A 16,304-nucleotide genomic window follows, 5' to 3' on the forward strand; every position below is an offset into this window, starting at 1 on the left:
CTCGGTGGGGTAGAAATTTTAATTCATAAGGGATTCAAAGGTATACAACCTTTGGCACTACCAGGCATTTCATCCTGTTGTGCGCCTGGGAGGCTATGCACCATTCTGAGATATACACTCGCTCATAGAAATCCAGCATACTTTCTGGAATTGATTATGGTGAAGTATTGCACTGAGAACTAAATCAGAAAAGCTAAAGTAGCTGTAGCTGGTGCCAAGACAGAAAATGGAATCTCCCTCATCCTCGCATTTCCTTCTCTCCTCCTGCTACCCACAGGAAAGCAAGAACAATCAGAGGTCTTAGCATTTTCAAAGCTCTTCCAGGTGTATCTAAAGGCCAACTCTGCTTCAAATCATGAAGCAGAAGTATGCAGGATTAGAAAGGACCTTCTAGGTTATGAATTTCAGTTCCTCGCTCTTGCAAGAAATCTTGTCACCATAACACTCTCCCTTACATGATTTCAACAGCCAGGCTCACGTATGGAGGAGCTGGAGACAAGCCTGCACAGCTGGCTGTGCAATATTCTTCCACAGAAACCAAATGCAACCAAAAAGCTTCCTGCCCACAAAACTGTGTCAATGCTGACAGAAAGGCAATGCATACAGCTCACCTGAAAAAAAGAAAGTCACCTCTCAGAGACAATAGAATATATAACTATGCTAATATAGAAGATGCTAAGATAATCAAAAAATGAGATCAGTGGAAGTAAATTAGCATTATGGAAACTGAAAGATGCATGATTTTCTGATACAGATTTCAACAAAAACAAAACTGTAACTGTTCACACCCCTCCACCGCCAATCTGTCACTTCCTGATTGTTAAGGAACAATAAGAGCCATGCAAATTCATGGACCATGAGATATCAGCAAGTATATTTTACAAGAACCACATGACAGGAAATGGGATCACCTTCATTTGGAATGTGACTTCTTCACTCCCAACACAGAAAATTCTCATACATAAATTCCCATGAATTTTACAGCTCAATTTCTAATTATTGATATTTCATGCTAGCCTGCACAGTACTCTTGAAAGTTTAACAGATCGCAGAGACTTTCCACAGGCAAAGCAGTTGCTGCTGGACCCACAAATACAGAAGCTTTAATTTTAAACCATACGTTTGTCTTTTTAACTTAAACATCCCCTTTAGAGCAAAACAAAAGGGCTGTACAATATAGCTGACCTAGTTTTATTAAACTTCAGTGGGACATCTAGCCAGCCTGACTAGCTGATTTGACACTGGTTTGAACATAAAAGTATGTGGATGTATTGTATCTGGATCTAAAGGTGACTGTTTACTGTCACTGCCACAGAGATGAGAATGGACTGCCAGGGGGAGAATACATTATCTTGCAAACAATGTAATGACAAAAGCATTGCTGAAAAATATAGTGGACCATTTAGGTTACATTTAGGATGTTTGGTGAACCTACTGTTGAGTAAAATGGGCAAATTAGCAAAACAAAATTAAAAATGAAACACTGTGTCATCACGTGTTCAATTTTGGCATCTAAAACTGATTTAGCCAGTACTTATGAATGAGTCAGAACCGTTCTTCTCCAGGTTTCACAGGAATTGCAAGCTGATCCAATGCCATCTCAGATGCCTACAAAGGTCTGACATGAAATTCCTTATGCAAATAGAAGTATATTGCTAAAACTGGCCTAACTTTACATTACAAGGAAACCCATGAGAACTGCAGCACAAATTAGTGACAGGAAATGCAAATAGGGAAAAAAAAAAAAAAATCCATTTATCACCACTTCTAAAAATATTCATGAAAGAGAAGAGACAGTGAGTATTTTCACGTTCTTTCATTATTTTTTGAAGCTATTAACCCATCCCAGACCAGAAGACAACAATCAAGACCTCAAAAAAAGTACAAAGAGTACAAGATCATCTAGCACTATTATGCAGACACTTCTGCATTTATCAGATGATAATACAGTTCCACCAAACTGGAACTTCTCCCCAGGAGAGGCAAAGCAAGGGCAGCAGCACACCGAGGTGGCGGTAGCCTTCCCACTGCTCTGCCACATGACTCAGAGCAGGCACCAAGGGAGAAATGCTAACAAGGTGAGGTATCTTTGTCTCCTTCAGAAATCTGCTCTTGAGATTGAACTGAAATGTTTCTCAGGCCTGAAGAATTTGAAATATTAGAGAATGGTTTGCATATATCCACAAGTAATCACTGACCTGTAGGACAGAACATCAGATCCTTTTAGAGTGTAATTTAAAAATAGGTTTAACTGAAGAGAGAGGTATTACTGGGAAAAACAAGAGGGGAAAAAAAAAGAGAGAGAATCTAGATGGATAAGTGAATTTTGACTGTAAAGCACTGCAATTTTACAAGGATTCTGAGATTAAGATTTGGTTTAATCTGAGCTCTAAACAATAATAAATTACTCATGGATGTATAGTTAATTTCTGAGATTATTCTACCACACCGCTCTAGCTCTCTGCATACTCATGAGTATGATGACTGATCTTCCTCACTGATGCCAGTATGCATACTGTCCCTGGCAGTATGCATATGGGCCCAGGCAGTACATACTCATAGAGTACTACCAGTCAATGACCTTTCAATATCACAGAAATAACTGAGAGGAAACAAGCAATCATCTTTTCAACTGAAAGTTCCTCTGCAAGCTGTAATTTTGATATGAAAAAACACACATTTTTGGAAACCAGGAATAAGGAAGAACAACACCTACGGCATGGAAGCCATGATAACTACTTTTCAATTATTTGGTAAACACATTCCCAAGAACACTTACTATCATCTTTTTCCTCTTCATTTTACTGATGTTACAGAGTGTGGTAAAAGAAACACCTGTGAAAACAAAATCAAGAGTGATTGAATATTCAGTCAGAAAAAAGTTACATTTTGCCATCCTGCAAAATCAACTGCAATGAAAATTTAAACCAGAGTGTCATTATGGAATGACAGCTATTGCTGTTTGATTGGCAGAGCAACTATCTGTGTCAAATCACATAGTACATATCTCAGCCCACAGGTGACCACATCCTACAAATCTACCACCTAATTTGACAAGTTTGATGCTTTTCTCAACTTCAGATGCCTTGAAAAGATAGACTTAGAGCACCTTCACATATTTCTGTGTAGATTTACACATCTGTGTACCCTCCATCCTTTTCAAATCACCTCTTATGGACAATTTATTGATGACGATGAGGGGATGGTTTAGTAACATCTCTCAATCTTTGCAGACAGTCAGATGGGTAGGTATAGTGGCCAACCAGTTCTCAGCTCCTGCTCTTAAGTGAGCCCTTGACATGTCAAGAGTAAAGATCTGGAGAAAGAAAGCCTGTTATCTTTTCCCTCATATAGGATACCTCATCTCAGGATCTGAAAACATTGGATCATGATGGAAAATTCTATCAAAAATAAGATGTAGAAAACAATCAAATAAGGACAGTAATTTTCCAAAGGTCACGTCCAATTCTATCATGTCTTTCTAGATTAAATGGCAATATTTGTGCAAACCCTGAATTTAAATCCTGCCTTCTTCTTGGAGGAAATCATGACTACATGCAAAACTTCCCATGTTTTACCAGGAAGACAAAGACAAAAGTTGACCAGCATCTAAATGTTCCTTTATGTAAGAAAATCTGTGTATATACATTATGTCTGTTCCTTCATAGTTCTATTTTTTAACATTTAAAGCAAGTCCTTTCCAAGCCTTTGCCTTTTTGCTTTGCATTAGCTGAATTTAATTGTAGGTGCTAACTGAAAACTCTCAGAGTCTCTAAGCTCATCAGTGAAACATGCACCAAAAGAGTTAAGTAGGCAACTGACATGTTATCATCATCTTGTACCTTTAAGCTTATTTTAATGAGAACAGATCCACTTTTTTAGTAAATTCATAAATAATTTTCTTCATAATGAATTGACTCTCCATTAAATTTTAAGATGGATTTGAATTTGCCAGGAACAGGCTGATTTCCTTTGTAATTAACAAATGTATGTAATGTATGAAAAGGGATCATTTATAATGTCTGTGGTCAACATCAGTCAGAACTGTTAGAGGGCAGCACAGTAGGGCATGACTAATGAATACATGATGGAATCAAAACTGACAGACAGAAAAGTCATAAATCTTTAATTTGCATCCTGAATTTCACATTTGAAATTGACAGTTTGCATCAAAACAATGTGATTTGCAGACAAGCTACAAGCTCAAAGTCAATGTCAAATCTGAAACATGCAGACAACCATTTCCCTTTTCAGAAGGTGGCTGGAGAATTGAGCACTGATTCCCATAGTCTCCTTAGGTACCTATGTGAGCAGAAACGTGCACGCACCAGCACCTATTCCACTTCAATCAGCAGCTTCTCTAAAATGCCATGCTTCTCATGAGTGCCCCTGAAAATGGAAGTATCGATTACATAATATACTATAGTGCTGGGTGCTCTATAAATACCTAAGATCAATAGCATTCTTACCCTGCTTATCCTGGACAACAACAGTAGTCTGCACCTCCACTCCAAATATTGACTCTGCTCTTGTCTTAGCTCCTCTGCCTGACTCAATTTATTCCACCCCAGTAACTCTCTTACACTGTCCTCCATGCAACCACTCTCTAAGGCTGCTCAAGCATCTGTCACTCTTATTGCAAGTCCTAGCAACTCTCTTCAAAGTCTCCTAATTCCTCTATGAACGATTATGAACAGATTGTATTATCTCTTGGAAAATGAACATTAGCATTCACTCAACTCTGCTACTCCAGTTCAAGGAGGTTTTGTTCACAGAAGGTCTGTGGCCAGTACTCTGGAGGAAGTCAATCTGAAAGGCCACATCTGCCTTTGTAATGTTCCAGCACCAAAAGGGCTGAATCGTGCTGTAGCAGACATGAGATGACTGTGCAGTCACAGAGCGATGCCTATGTCACTTGGCCACATTGCTCTATTAAGCATTGGCTTAGTAGAGAAAAAGGAGCTGTAAATCTCCTGCTCTCTTCTTCAATTATCATCATGTTTTAAAAAAGTGATGGTTATTAGGCTGTGCATCTATTCCTTACTAATCAGCATGCAATAATAGCAGATGTATAAAGTTGCTGAGGTCCTTATATCCGTGCTATGCATATTCTAGGATGTTTCATCTGCTTCAGACTAGTTTTAGTCTGGTCCCCTGGACTGAAAACTCATTTGCACCTGGAGTACTCAGACACGGTTCCAGAGTATGTCTTCTAAGTTTTGATCCATCCAGAAGGTAAACAGTTCATGTGCTTCAAGACTGCATCCTGACACCAAAGTTCAGATAGAGGGATCACCAAAAAAGCTTCACTAGCTTTAAAACATTCTCCTGATCCAAATTAAAACCTCCAGTACATGCACATCAGCACATACTTGCCTCTCACCCAAAGATGCCATCAAAAGAGCAAGACAGGAACAATTTCACCTCCCCACAAGTAATGCCACCTAATGCAGTGGATATCAAATGGCCCAAGATCTGACATCAGTGCTAACATGGATGTTTGAATGCATTAAGCCCTGCCACGTGCATGGCCATTCCTTTGTCCAACAGAAGCCAAGAGACACGTTGCTGTGTTCATCCACGCTCTGACTTGCAGAGTGCAGCTCCCTAGTTCAGCAGCCATGGAGGCACACCCTGCAAACTCCTGCATCCAGAGTTGCAGACACAGCTTTAGGGGAAGGACAATGGGCATTAGAGATATGGATACACGTAATGGTAGGAAAAAAGGGGGACAAATATGGCCTCATCTTAACATCAGACCCCATAATTTTTATAGGTCCAATTACTCACTTGGATTTTAAGTATTTTAATACATATATTGTAGAAAAGTCCCTGCAACAATTCTTTTTGCTTTTAATACTTCTTACCCGTTATCCAACCTGATGATACATTCCTGTTTTTTCAGAATTTTGGCACAATGCAACCTTATTATCATAGTCAATATTACTATTAATAGCAGACCTGAGTAATATCTTTCTGGCATAAAAGTTGTTTCTAGGACCACATGGTGCTAGGCCTAGCCTACAAGCAGCTACAGAGCCTGGACAGAGATGTTTGGAGTTTACGCACCATATGGAATGAACAAAAATTATTCAGGAAGCACACAAAGGGGCTAGGAATGCTGCCAGTACTTAGAGAAGGCATTCCCTCAAGTTTGGGCCATGCAGCAAATGAAGGAGAAAGGATTTTTGTATCAGAGTCTTTTGTGTTATATAGAAAGGGCTTGTTTTGACTCTGCTTGTCTTAGAGGTAAAATTTTGGTTATGAGCAGACACTTCCTATTTAAAAAACAATTGTTCAAACACGGTCAAAAGGAAGGTGATTTCTACATATGGGTAGCAAAGCTCTCCCAACATAAGAATATATATATATGTAATATGTCAATGATATGACAATTCCACTGTGTCAATATCAACAAACTACCTTCAATATTAAGCAAAATTTACTCCTAATGATAGCAGCTTGTATACATGGCAGCATGCTGTATTTGCAAAGCTCTTTTACAAATATCCTCAATGGTTCCAAGCTGTGAGCAACCTAATAGAAATGTATTCTATGATCTACATGCTAAATCATCCTTCTGAAGGTCATGTTTTTCCACCTCATTGTGTTTGAGTCAGCTTCTGGTAGATGGCCATATTTCCTGAGACACAGTGCCACGGAGTGAAATAAGGGAATATTTTGGGCTATACTCAGAATATTTTTGCTTCCAGGGGTTTAAATGCTTTAGCATCTTCTTTGAATTTTGCATAGGGCAAGTAATAATGAGGCTTGTAAGGAGCATTCAAAAAATAAAAATATAACCAAAAAATAAAATATAATCAGAAATATTTGCTGCATTATTCTTCAGTAGGAGACCTTTTTACATCCTGTTATCAGTAATTCGAAGACTAGATCATTGTCAAGAAACTCAGCAACACTTTTGAAAAAAAGGGTGCATCTCTGCTCTTTTTTATCTCATTGTTATGAGCAGTCCCCTGCTGAGGGACAAAGAGAAAGAAAGGATTTTACGTTCCTGTATTTTATACTCATTTCATGGCACAGTACCTAAAACATTCTGTACTTCAAACTCAAATATATGTCATCTTAGGTTTAAGATAACAGATTTTCATTTGCAGTGTCTGTATTACTCATTGTATATCTTTATAATCTGTTTACCCTCATCTCCAAGAGTACATGATACATTGTGCGTAAGACCTAAGAGACATACTGATTCTTTTTTTTATTTTTTTAATATTTTCACCTTTTCAGCTTTAAAGAAAACAGAATGTTCCATTAAGGCTCTAACTCTAAGCCTCTGAGAGTCAATTAAAAAAAAAAAAAAAAAAAAAAAGCTCCATCTACAACTTGGAACAAAGAAACCTATTTGAAAAGTCAAGCTGAGTTAATCTAATTGTTTCAGTCCAAAAAGTGTTTTCATTTTTTTAAACTAGAAATATTTTTTCTAATGGTTCTTATGGTTTCAAAAAAATTGTCACGTGTACCAAAATTAAGCTTACATTTAATTGTAGGTGTTTGTTTTTTTTTTTTTTTTTTTAATTGTTTGTTTGTTTGCTTGCTTGCTTTCTATTAATGTTTTCCTGTATTTCAATCATTTTGCAAGCCAAAATAACAGTTTCTCATGTAGCTCAGGTTACATCTATCCTGAAGACACCCAAAAGAAAGATGTCTCCTTAGGAAAGAAGTCTCCTCACAAAACCATAATTAAATACTCACATGGCTGTCTGTGTGATCACTAAATCTAATACAATTTGATTTAATCAATTCTGACAGTAATTAATACCTCTTTCTTCACTCTCCAAAAAACAGTTCTTCAAACTGTACATTAGAAAATGTGCTCTAAGAATCGTAGAAACCTTGACTGGATTGTGTGAGAAACACTCCGTAGCCAATAACTTAGGCTCAGGCGAGGATCTCAGTGAAGTAGTAATTTATTCGCGATTGCAATGGCGGGCGCCCCACAAGCAGGAGAGAGCGCATCTACTAGTTCCAAAACACAGTTTATATACCTTCTGATGGCAGGACCCTCCCCTGTTTCCCCACTGAGTGGGTAATCCAGATTCACAATCTATCTGATGCTTCACAAACAATGCATGGCCTTCAGTTGCCGGCCTGTTAAATTTCAAATTTCTTTTGACATTTTTACTGCTTGAAGTGGTAATGTTTCTTCACTTATCTGACTTGACTTGACACCGTGATTTTCACCTAATTGTCCTAAGGAGTCTGATTGTCTGCATTTTACAAGGTCGCCTGCTAAACTTTCTTATCACTGTAAGCATATCTCAGTACCACATTCCCTCCTTCTAAACAATGTAACTCTGCAAAAACAACATTTCTATTCCCACAATTCCCCCCTTTTCTTTTTTTATAAACTGTTGATTTTTGCAAAAACTCTTTTTATTTTTATTTATTTATTTATTTTAAGTGTAATTTGGTAAATATCTTCCTCTTCTTCACTTTCTTTGCTCTCCATTTCCTCTAATATCATTTTATCTGAGTAGGGTGGTGGATCTATGGTCATTTGTTTCAATAATGTGGTTTCAATTAACCGCTGGACAAGTCCCCTTACACAGGGGATAATGCAACAGCCAATAGCTGTCAAAACTCCTGCTACTATAATTGAGGATGTAAATATGGACATTACCATCCCTTTCCATTTACCAAACCAAGATTTCAACCATCCTGTGATGGAAGTGTCTGCTCCCGAATTTTCTGCCAATTCATTGGCAAGGGTGGTAAGCCCTTGCAATGCTCTTGTTACTGTGCCATCCGGGGCAGTATTGTTACGGATAGAAGTACAATGGTTGCCCAGCATCACGCATACACCACCCTTCTCCACAAGCATCATATCTAATGCTATCCTGTTTTCCCAAGCCATTTTGCTGATGGCATCTAGTTGTTCAGCGATTCCTCTCATCGCATCCTTGGTATAATTGATGAATCTCTGCTGATTATAATAGAAATAATTAATCCAATCCACATTTTTATTGATTGTTACCCACCAGAACAGTAACTCAAACCCTGCAGCAATTTAATTTCTGGCTTTATGTTCATCCGGAACTCCTCTAGGTACCCCAATAGAATCTATGTATACTCTATCATCAAATGATATTCCTAAGCCTCCTTTACTTCTTCTGGGTATTTGTGATGTTTCTCTTTCAAATGCCAGGGTGAAGGGTATAGCTGATTGAACAAGTGCACAAGTGCCTTCCCAATTAGATGGTAGGGTGGACCGTAAGATCTTCCCTCCACCGTACTACCAGAGATCTGCCCTGGGGATCTCTAGTCTTGAGCAGTTTCCCATCAAGTCCTTGGTAGCACAAGGCAAATTCTCCCAGATGCCAGGTAGCACTCACACCCTGCTGTGAGAGGCAAGCTGTATGGTTACCTATAGCTGTAGAGAATGCAGGGGGAACTGTGATATTGTTATCATGCAAGAAACAGCAAAGAGAGACTTACAGGCCTCATTTCCCCAGGCAGTCTCCTCTTGGTACAATGCAATCATACATCGCATCCCTTGGGAGTCTTTGGCCCACCCCCATGGGAAGGGCACTATCTGGGCAATCGGTCATCCCGAGGCACAAGCATAGCAGTAGCTACAGTTGAGACTCTGGACAGTATATTTGACCCATTCTATCCAGGCATTCACATCCCCATACCCTGTTTCAATCTCAAATGTTTGAACTGCCACATTTCAGAGGGCCTCCTGTTTACTCTCCTGTTTTCTCCTTGAGTTTCTCCCTTTCTCTGATGGCAATAGAGGATTGTTTCCATACAGCTATTCTCAATCTGGCTGTTGTGTCTCTGCCAGTTATTTGTTCTTTCTGCTCAATTGTCATTGGGCATTTAAATCTCCACAAGCTAACACCTCGCAAGCATCAAACGTGACAGCTTGTGGTACATAACCCTCTATCACAGTCACTCATATTTTGATGGGGTATCCCGTTTTTGCTATTATCTGGTCATGCCTTTTCCAAGTTACCAATTGACCGAGGCCTTCTCTGAGGCCTAGAATCACTAAAAACAAAATTAGTAATCAATTTTTCCCTGTCATTATTTTTAAACCTTAGGTTTCCAAATAATTATCGATACAAAAAAAATAAGATGTACACTACTACTATAACAACCCCCCCTTGGGAGCACTGCAGTTCGCTATAGGTCTGTCCTTTCTCTCAATCACAAGTCACACTCGTTAGTTACCTGTGAAAATAAAAGGTTAGTTTACAATTGTAAGCTCTTATCCTGCTCAGAGTCCACTATGAGATTTTGCTCTTCAATTTCAACTTCCAACAAGTCTTTTGTAGGAACAGCTTCCCAGGTACTTAGCGTCGATGGATGCCTTCACTCGAGTATAGTGAGTCCAACCTTTTTCCGCAGTTCTTACGGCTGTTTCAGTGGTCAGTAATTGTCCTTCCCATTCAGGCCGGAGTTGACTCTTTCCAGGTCCGAATCAGGACCCAGTTTCCTGGGTGATGGTGGTGAATGGGGAATTCCAAAGGTGGGGTTTGAGCCAACAACCCACAGGTCCTGAGAGATGACAAAGAAGAAGACAACCCCAGAATACAGTTCTTAAGGAAACTCTCTTATTTTGAATTGTGGTATCTCATCCCTTCTGCCCAGATAGGGCAATCTGAACAGCATCTCATATGGTGAAATTCCTATATCCTTTCTTGGTGCTGTTTAAACCTGTAGGAGTAAGCATCTTACCCAAGGAAGTCGGGTTTCTAACACTAGTTTAGTTAATTGCTTCTTTAATGTCTGATTCATTCGCTCCACCTTCCCAGAAGAGGAGGGGTGCCAGGGGCTGTGAAAATCCCACTCAATCTCTAAGGCCTGCTTTAACCCTTGCAGTAAAGCTTACACCCATCTAGTCACGTGGTCAATTAGGACAAACAAGTAACTCAGTAAAGTTTACCTGTATACTTTGGAAAGGTCAAACCACTGGCTCCCGTCCCCCTCTAGATGGGTTACAGAACACCTTTTTATTTACCTTTTGACATATGGTACATCCTCTACATATGTGCTTCCCTAAAGTGTATATTCCTACACAGACATACTTTCTTAGCACAACATCACACATTGCTTGCACCTCCTAATGACTCTTCTGATGTAAAACAGTTAATATTTGCCTCATTATCCCTTTATTCAGCATTTCTCTCCCATCAGGGAGTATCGATTTTCCTTCAGACTTCATGGCTCCTGATTCCTTAAAAAAATCTTTCTTTTAAAACTTTTTAGTTCTTTCTTAATTTTCAACAATTCCCTGAATCCTCTCTGCATTTATTCTGTTTTCCTTCAGACATTAGATGCCTTAAATACCTGACTTCTCTTTCTCCATATTGTAATTTATTTATTTATTTATTTATTAATACTCCCAAGCCCTGCTTTCCCAGAAAGTTGAATAGCTTGTTAGTAGCTTCCTTCACAACTCTTTTCTCCTGTCCTGACAATAGAAAACGATCCACATATTTGTTAACATTAATACCTCCTTGGGAGGTTGTAATTGCTCCAAAATCTCTTTTTTTTTTTTTTTTTTTTTTTTTTTTAGATCTTACCCAAATAGATAGGTGTCCCTGTAAACCCCTGAGGTAAAATTGTCCACCTATATTGTTGCTTCCGCCCCCATTTCAGGGTCTTTCCAGTCAGAGGTGAATATACATATATGTTTGCTCTCAGGGCCAGAGAGCACTCCATTAATAACACTGTTATTCCAGTCTAACAATTTACTATTTGAATGCCCAATTTAATCATCAAATCCCTTCCCAACAACTTAGTCCTTGCCTTGGGTACATACAATAATTACCCAGTGATCATTTTATCCCCTAGTCTCAGCTTGGTATCCCCCCCAAAGTGGCACTGTTATCCCAGCCCCATCACTTTTTAGGGTTTCATTAGTTAATTTAATCCCTGATACTTTACAGGTCAGTAATGACCTAGCTGTTCCCCAGTGTATTGGGTTTGATGGCAAGGTTCGGGGGCTGTGAGTAGGGGGGTGGGAAACTGCAGTGGCAGCCCCCGTGAGAAAAAAACCCGGAAGCCTCCCCGTGGTAGATAAGGGACAATTTCATCTGGCCCTAAGGGGCCCACTGCTGCCCAGAGCCAAGCCATGAGCAATACAGTCCGTGCCTCTGTGAGAGCACATCCACGAAAACAAACAAACAAAGAAACAAACAAAAACCTGCTGCTCAACAGCAGTTGGGAGAGCGAGAAACCCCCCCGCAGACACCAAAGTCAGTGCAGAAGGAGGGGGAGGAGGCGCTCCAGGCGCTGGAGCCGAAGCCCCCCTGCGGCCGCTGGAGAGGCTCCTGGTGGAGCAGGCTGTTCCCCCCTCCCCGATGCTTGGGAAACTGACCAAACACCACAGCAAATATGCAAATATACCATAACTTCTAGACTGTTACTTAGATAATGCCTACATCCTCTTTCCCTGCTCATTCAACTTCAAACAGCTCTGTTAAATATTACATGCCACACCTTTAACACCTTCAGCAACTCTTTTAACACTTCCTTTATCTTTCTCCAGCCTGTACTTTTCTAATACCAGCACCAAAGGCTCAGTCAGGGTCCAACTTAATTCCATACCTTTTCCCTCCAAGATACTGAAACAACATATCAATATAGCATATTTCATCCCATATTCCTTCTTTCCTCCTTCTTCCACTCCAGATATTCCCATTCGAAGTGGCCAGCCTGGCCACGCTTAAAACATCTTATCAAAGCCTGTCTCTGCTAGGACTCGGGCCACAACACAGGCAGCCTTCTTTGCCTGCCATTCCTTCATCTCTCTTCCTCTCCTTTCCATCCTGGCCCTGACTCCCCCTGAAGATTTTCTTCATCTTTCTCCAACCCTCTGCCTCACTACCCGCTGCACTGTCAATACTATTAGTTTCGATCTCTTTTTTTTTTTTTTTTCCCTTCTTATCTCCCCTCCAGACACACCCCTCCAGGGCCTCCCGCAGGAGGGTCCCCCAGTGACTGTTTACTACATTCCCCCCACCTTCTGAAGCATTTTCTGCATATTTTGCCAGGCTTTAATCACACAATGAACTTTCAAGAGCCCTTGGGATACTGGGTCCTCAGGTCTCATCCCCAAGTACTTTCTCATTCTGACACTAAGTCTCTCATATAATTTCTGTGTTGCACACTATTATTATTCCAGCCAGGATTGGCAAGTGGGTATTTCTGCCCTGCCGGTATTACCCCTGGTCCTGGAGGATGAGCTCTTTCCCATTCTTGGATAGCAGCTCTCCTCCTGATCATTCCCATTTCTTTCCCTGTAAACAACATACTTATAGACATAATTCCCTCCCCCAAGAGTATAAATCAGGTCGTAGGAACTGGTCTAATTGTTCAGCTAGGCTGTTGGGGTCCTTGAATAAAGACTTCCTCTCCTTCTTAAAAAGTCCTAACCTCTCTGCTGGTAAGGAGGAGGGGGTAGTTCACCTAAGAGGATACACAGTTAGTGTTAGTACTGTTAGTATCAGGGAAGGCAAAATTCTCAACGTATCTTCTACCTTGTTCTAATTCTTGCCAGAGCCTAGAGTACAATCCTTCTTTAGGGACAGTGTTAATTACAGTCCCTGTCTCCCTTCCCGGAGTGACTGCTGCTGCCACCAGTTCAATATTAAGATTATAGGGAGCATAACTTGGCTCCTTCTCTGAAAAAGAAATCTTATTGTTTACACATAAATTTAAAGCCTGAATTTTCATCAGACCCATATTTTGGCCAAAATACTGCTGTTTCCTTAATTGATTCTTTTGTCCAGACTGATACATAATGTTTAACCTGTGGTTTTTTTTGTTTTTTTTTTTAATTACTTTTCTTTTACAATCCCTCTAATTTTGGGATTATGTTTCCAATTTCTTATCATTTTTCAGGAAGAACTATTAGTAGGCACTCCCCCAGGGATATCTCCCTGTCCCCTGGAACTCATATTTTCCCATTTTTCCTAACCCTCGCCAGTATGTGCTACAGAAATTTCCCTTCTGCAGTGTACCACACACCAACGTACTGAAAAATGGGGGTGTACCGCCAAGCACTTCCCCGTGCAAGCATTACCGCACACCTATGAGTTTACCAGATTCCCTGGAACTCGTACTTCCCATCTTTCCTAACCCTCGCCAGTATGTGCTACAGAAATTTTCCCTTCTGCAGTGTACCACACACCAACGTACTGAAAGATGGGGGTGTACCGCCAAGCACTTCCCCGTGCCAGCGTTACCGCACACCTGAGTTTACCAGATTCCCTGGTGTACTTCCAAGCACTTCCCCGTGCAAGGGCTTACCATACACCAGATCACCCGACCCCCAAGGCAATACTTAATATTTCTTACCTTGGTCTGTGCACAGAGTTACCGGATCGATTCTTAAAAACCCGGAGTGCCTACCTTCTTCCTTTCCCCACTACTTCACGGATCCTGCCTCTTTAACCAGTCTCAGGCCCTCTGTCAGCTTTCCGCAGAACCGCCACCGTCGATGCACAGGACCGCTGAAATCAGCGGGGCATGCCTTCCTGCTGCTGCGGCGGTGGGGCTCCCCAGTAGGTGACTGGATCCCAGACGAGCCCCCAAATTGTGAGAAACACTCCATAGCCAATAACTTAGGCTCAGGCGAGGATCTCAGTGAAGTAGTAATTTATTCGCGATTGCAATGGCGGGCGCCCCACAAGCAGGAGAGAGCGCATCTACTAGTTCCAAAACACAGTTTATATACCTTTTGATGGCAGGACCCTCCCCTGTTTCCCCACTGAGTGGGTAATCCAGATTCACAATCTATCTGATGCTTCACAAACAATGCATGGCCTTCAGTCGCCGGCCTGTTAAATTTCAAATTTCTTTTGACATTTTTACTGCTTGAAGTGGTAATGTTTCTTCACTTATCTGACTTGACTTGACACCGTGATTTTCACCTAATTGTCCTAAGGAGTCTGATTGTCTGCGTTTTACAAGGTCGGCTGCTAAACTTTCTTATCACTGTAAGCATATCTCAGTACCACATTCCCTCCTTCTAAACAATGTAACTCTGCAAAAACAACATGTCTATTCCCACAATTGGACCTCCAGAGGGCTCCTTGTCTATGCCAGAAGCCTGATGCTCTCTGCCAAGCATGGGGCTGCTCATTGCAATGAGCTGTTCATGGGTGATATTACAGACAACAACAAACAAAATGAGGTTAAGTTGCTAGAGAAGGCTACTAGAAAAACACAGCAGTGAATGCAACCTTCAGGAGATGAGCTTGTCTTACTATGGAACACCTGAAGGTGCATTTACATCTCTGTCCATTTTGCAGTTATGATTATGGTATCAGTGTGCTGTAGATATATACCAGGTTGTAGCTAGCTCAGGTAGCAATATCAGTCAGCCTCTCTGGCAGGTTTTGTGTGGTTGGTACCAAAGCATGGTCTTCCCTGCTCTGGAAAAACATGGCATCTCATTTGAAGCTACCTCAGGTATGCCTACAAATACTCAGGCCCACATGCACCCCACTTTTCTACAGATTTACGTACGTGATCAGTTAATAATAAATTAATAACTCTGATGCTTTTCATGCAGTTCCAAAGGTTATTACCCATTTACCATCTGTGATTCATTTTGCTTCTTAATTCAATAATCTATTTTTAAAATCCAACAAAAAACTCTGCAATCACAAGCACCACAGGTAGACTACATTTTGAGTAGAAGCCTACAACCTGTTATTGCTATTAAATTTGCTACTTTTTCATTTCAAGAACTATCATACACATTTAAGAGAAAAACGCCTCCTAAAATCCATAAACAAATAATGAGATTTTGCACTTATCTCAAAAGTAATTTTGAGATTGTACTGCTAAGCTCTTTAATTGTGATTATGTCTAATTTTCCTCAAGTATTTAATCCTAGTGTTCAGCTCAGTTACTCTATTCTGACTGACCTTTACTACATGACATGCAACATTTGTTGCTGAAATTGAACAAAATTGGTTTCCTCTTTTGAATGTTTTGAAAGATTAAGTGTGAAATTACAGATTGAATATCAACCAGAGTAATACCAAAGTCATGCAAACTCAGAATGCAATCAGGAAGTGGATGCATTAAAGGCTTTTACTGTGTTTTCATTAATCCGTGAAGCACTTGACTTTTATTAAGAAATGTAATAAGCACAGGGAAAGCAAAAACAACTCCTTAAAGCTGTTGAGGAAACTCACTAACCACAAACTGCCAAACACCCATGCCTTGGATTAAAATCTAGTTAAAGGAAAATTGACAGCTGTTGTGCCCAAACTGCCAGTTTTAATTCAATAAATAAATGAATTAATTAATTAATT

At 40.2% G+C, this 16,304-nt stretch overlaps 1 long non-coding RNA gene across 1 annotated transcript in view; it reads right to left on the bottom strand.

Annotated features, from left to right (window-relative positions):
* Nucleotides 1-4,109: 4,109 nt before the first annotated feature.
* The window catches only part of LOC311443690, an 80,817-nt gene continuing 68,622 nt past the window's right edge, over nucleotides 4,110-16,304 (bottom strand). Inside the window, exon 4 of the long non-coding RNA XR_014697429.1 lies at nucleotides 4,110-4,389. This is a non-coding gene — a long non-coding RNA (uncharacterized lncRNA). The remainder of the gene's footprint in view (nucleotides 4,390-16,304) is intronic.

Source organism: Aythya ferina, assembly GCF_964211825.1.
Source record: "Aythya ferina genome assembly, chromosome: 13".
Taxonomy (NCBI): Eukaryota; Metazoa; Chordata; class Aves; order Anseriformes; family Anatidae; genus Aythya; species Aythya ferina.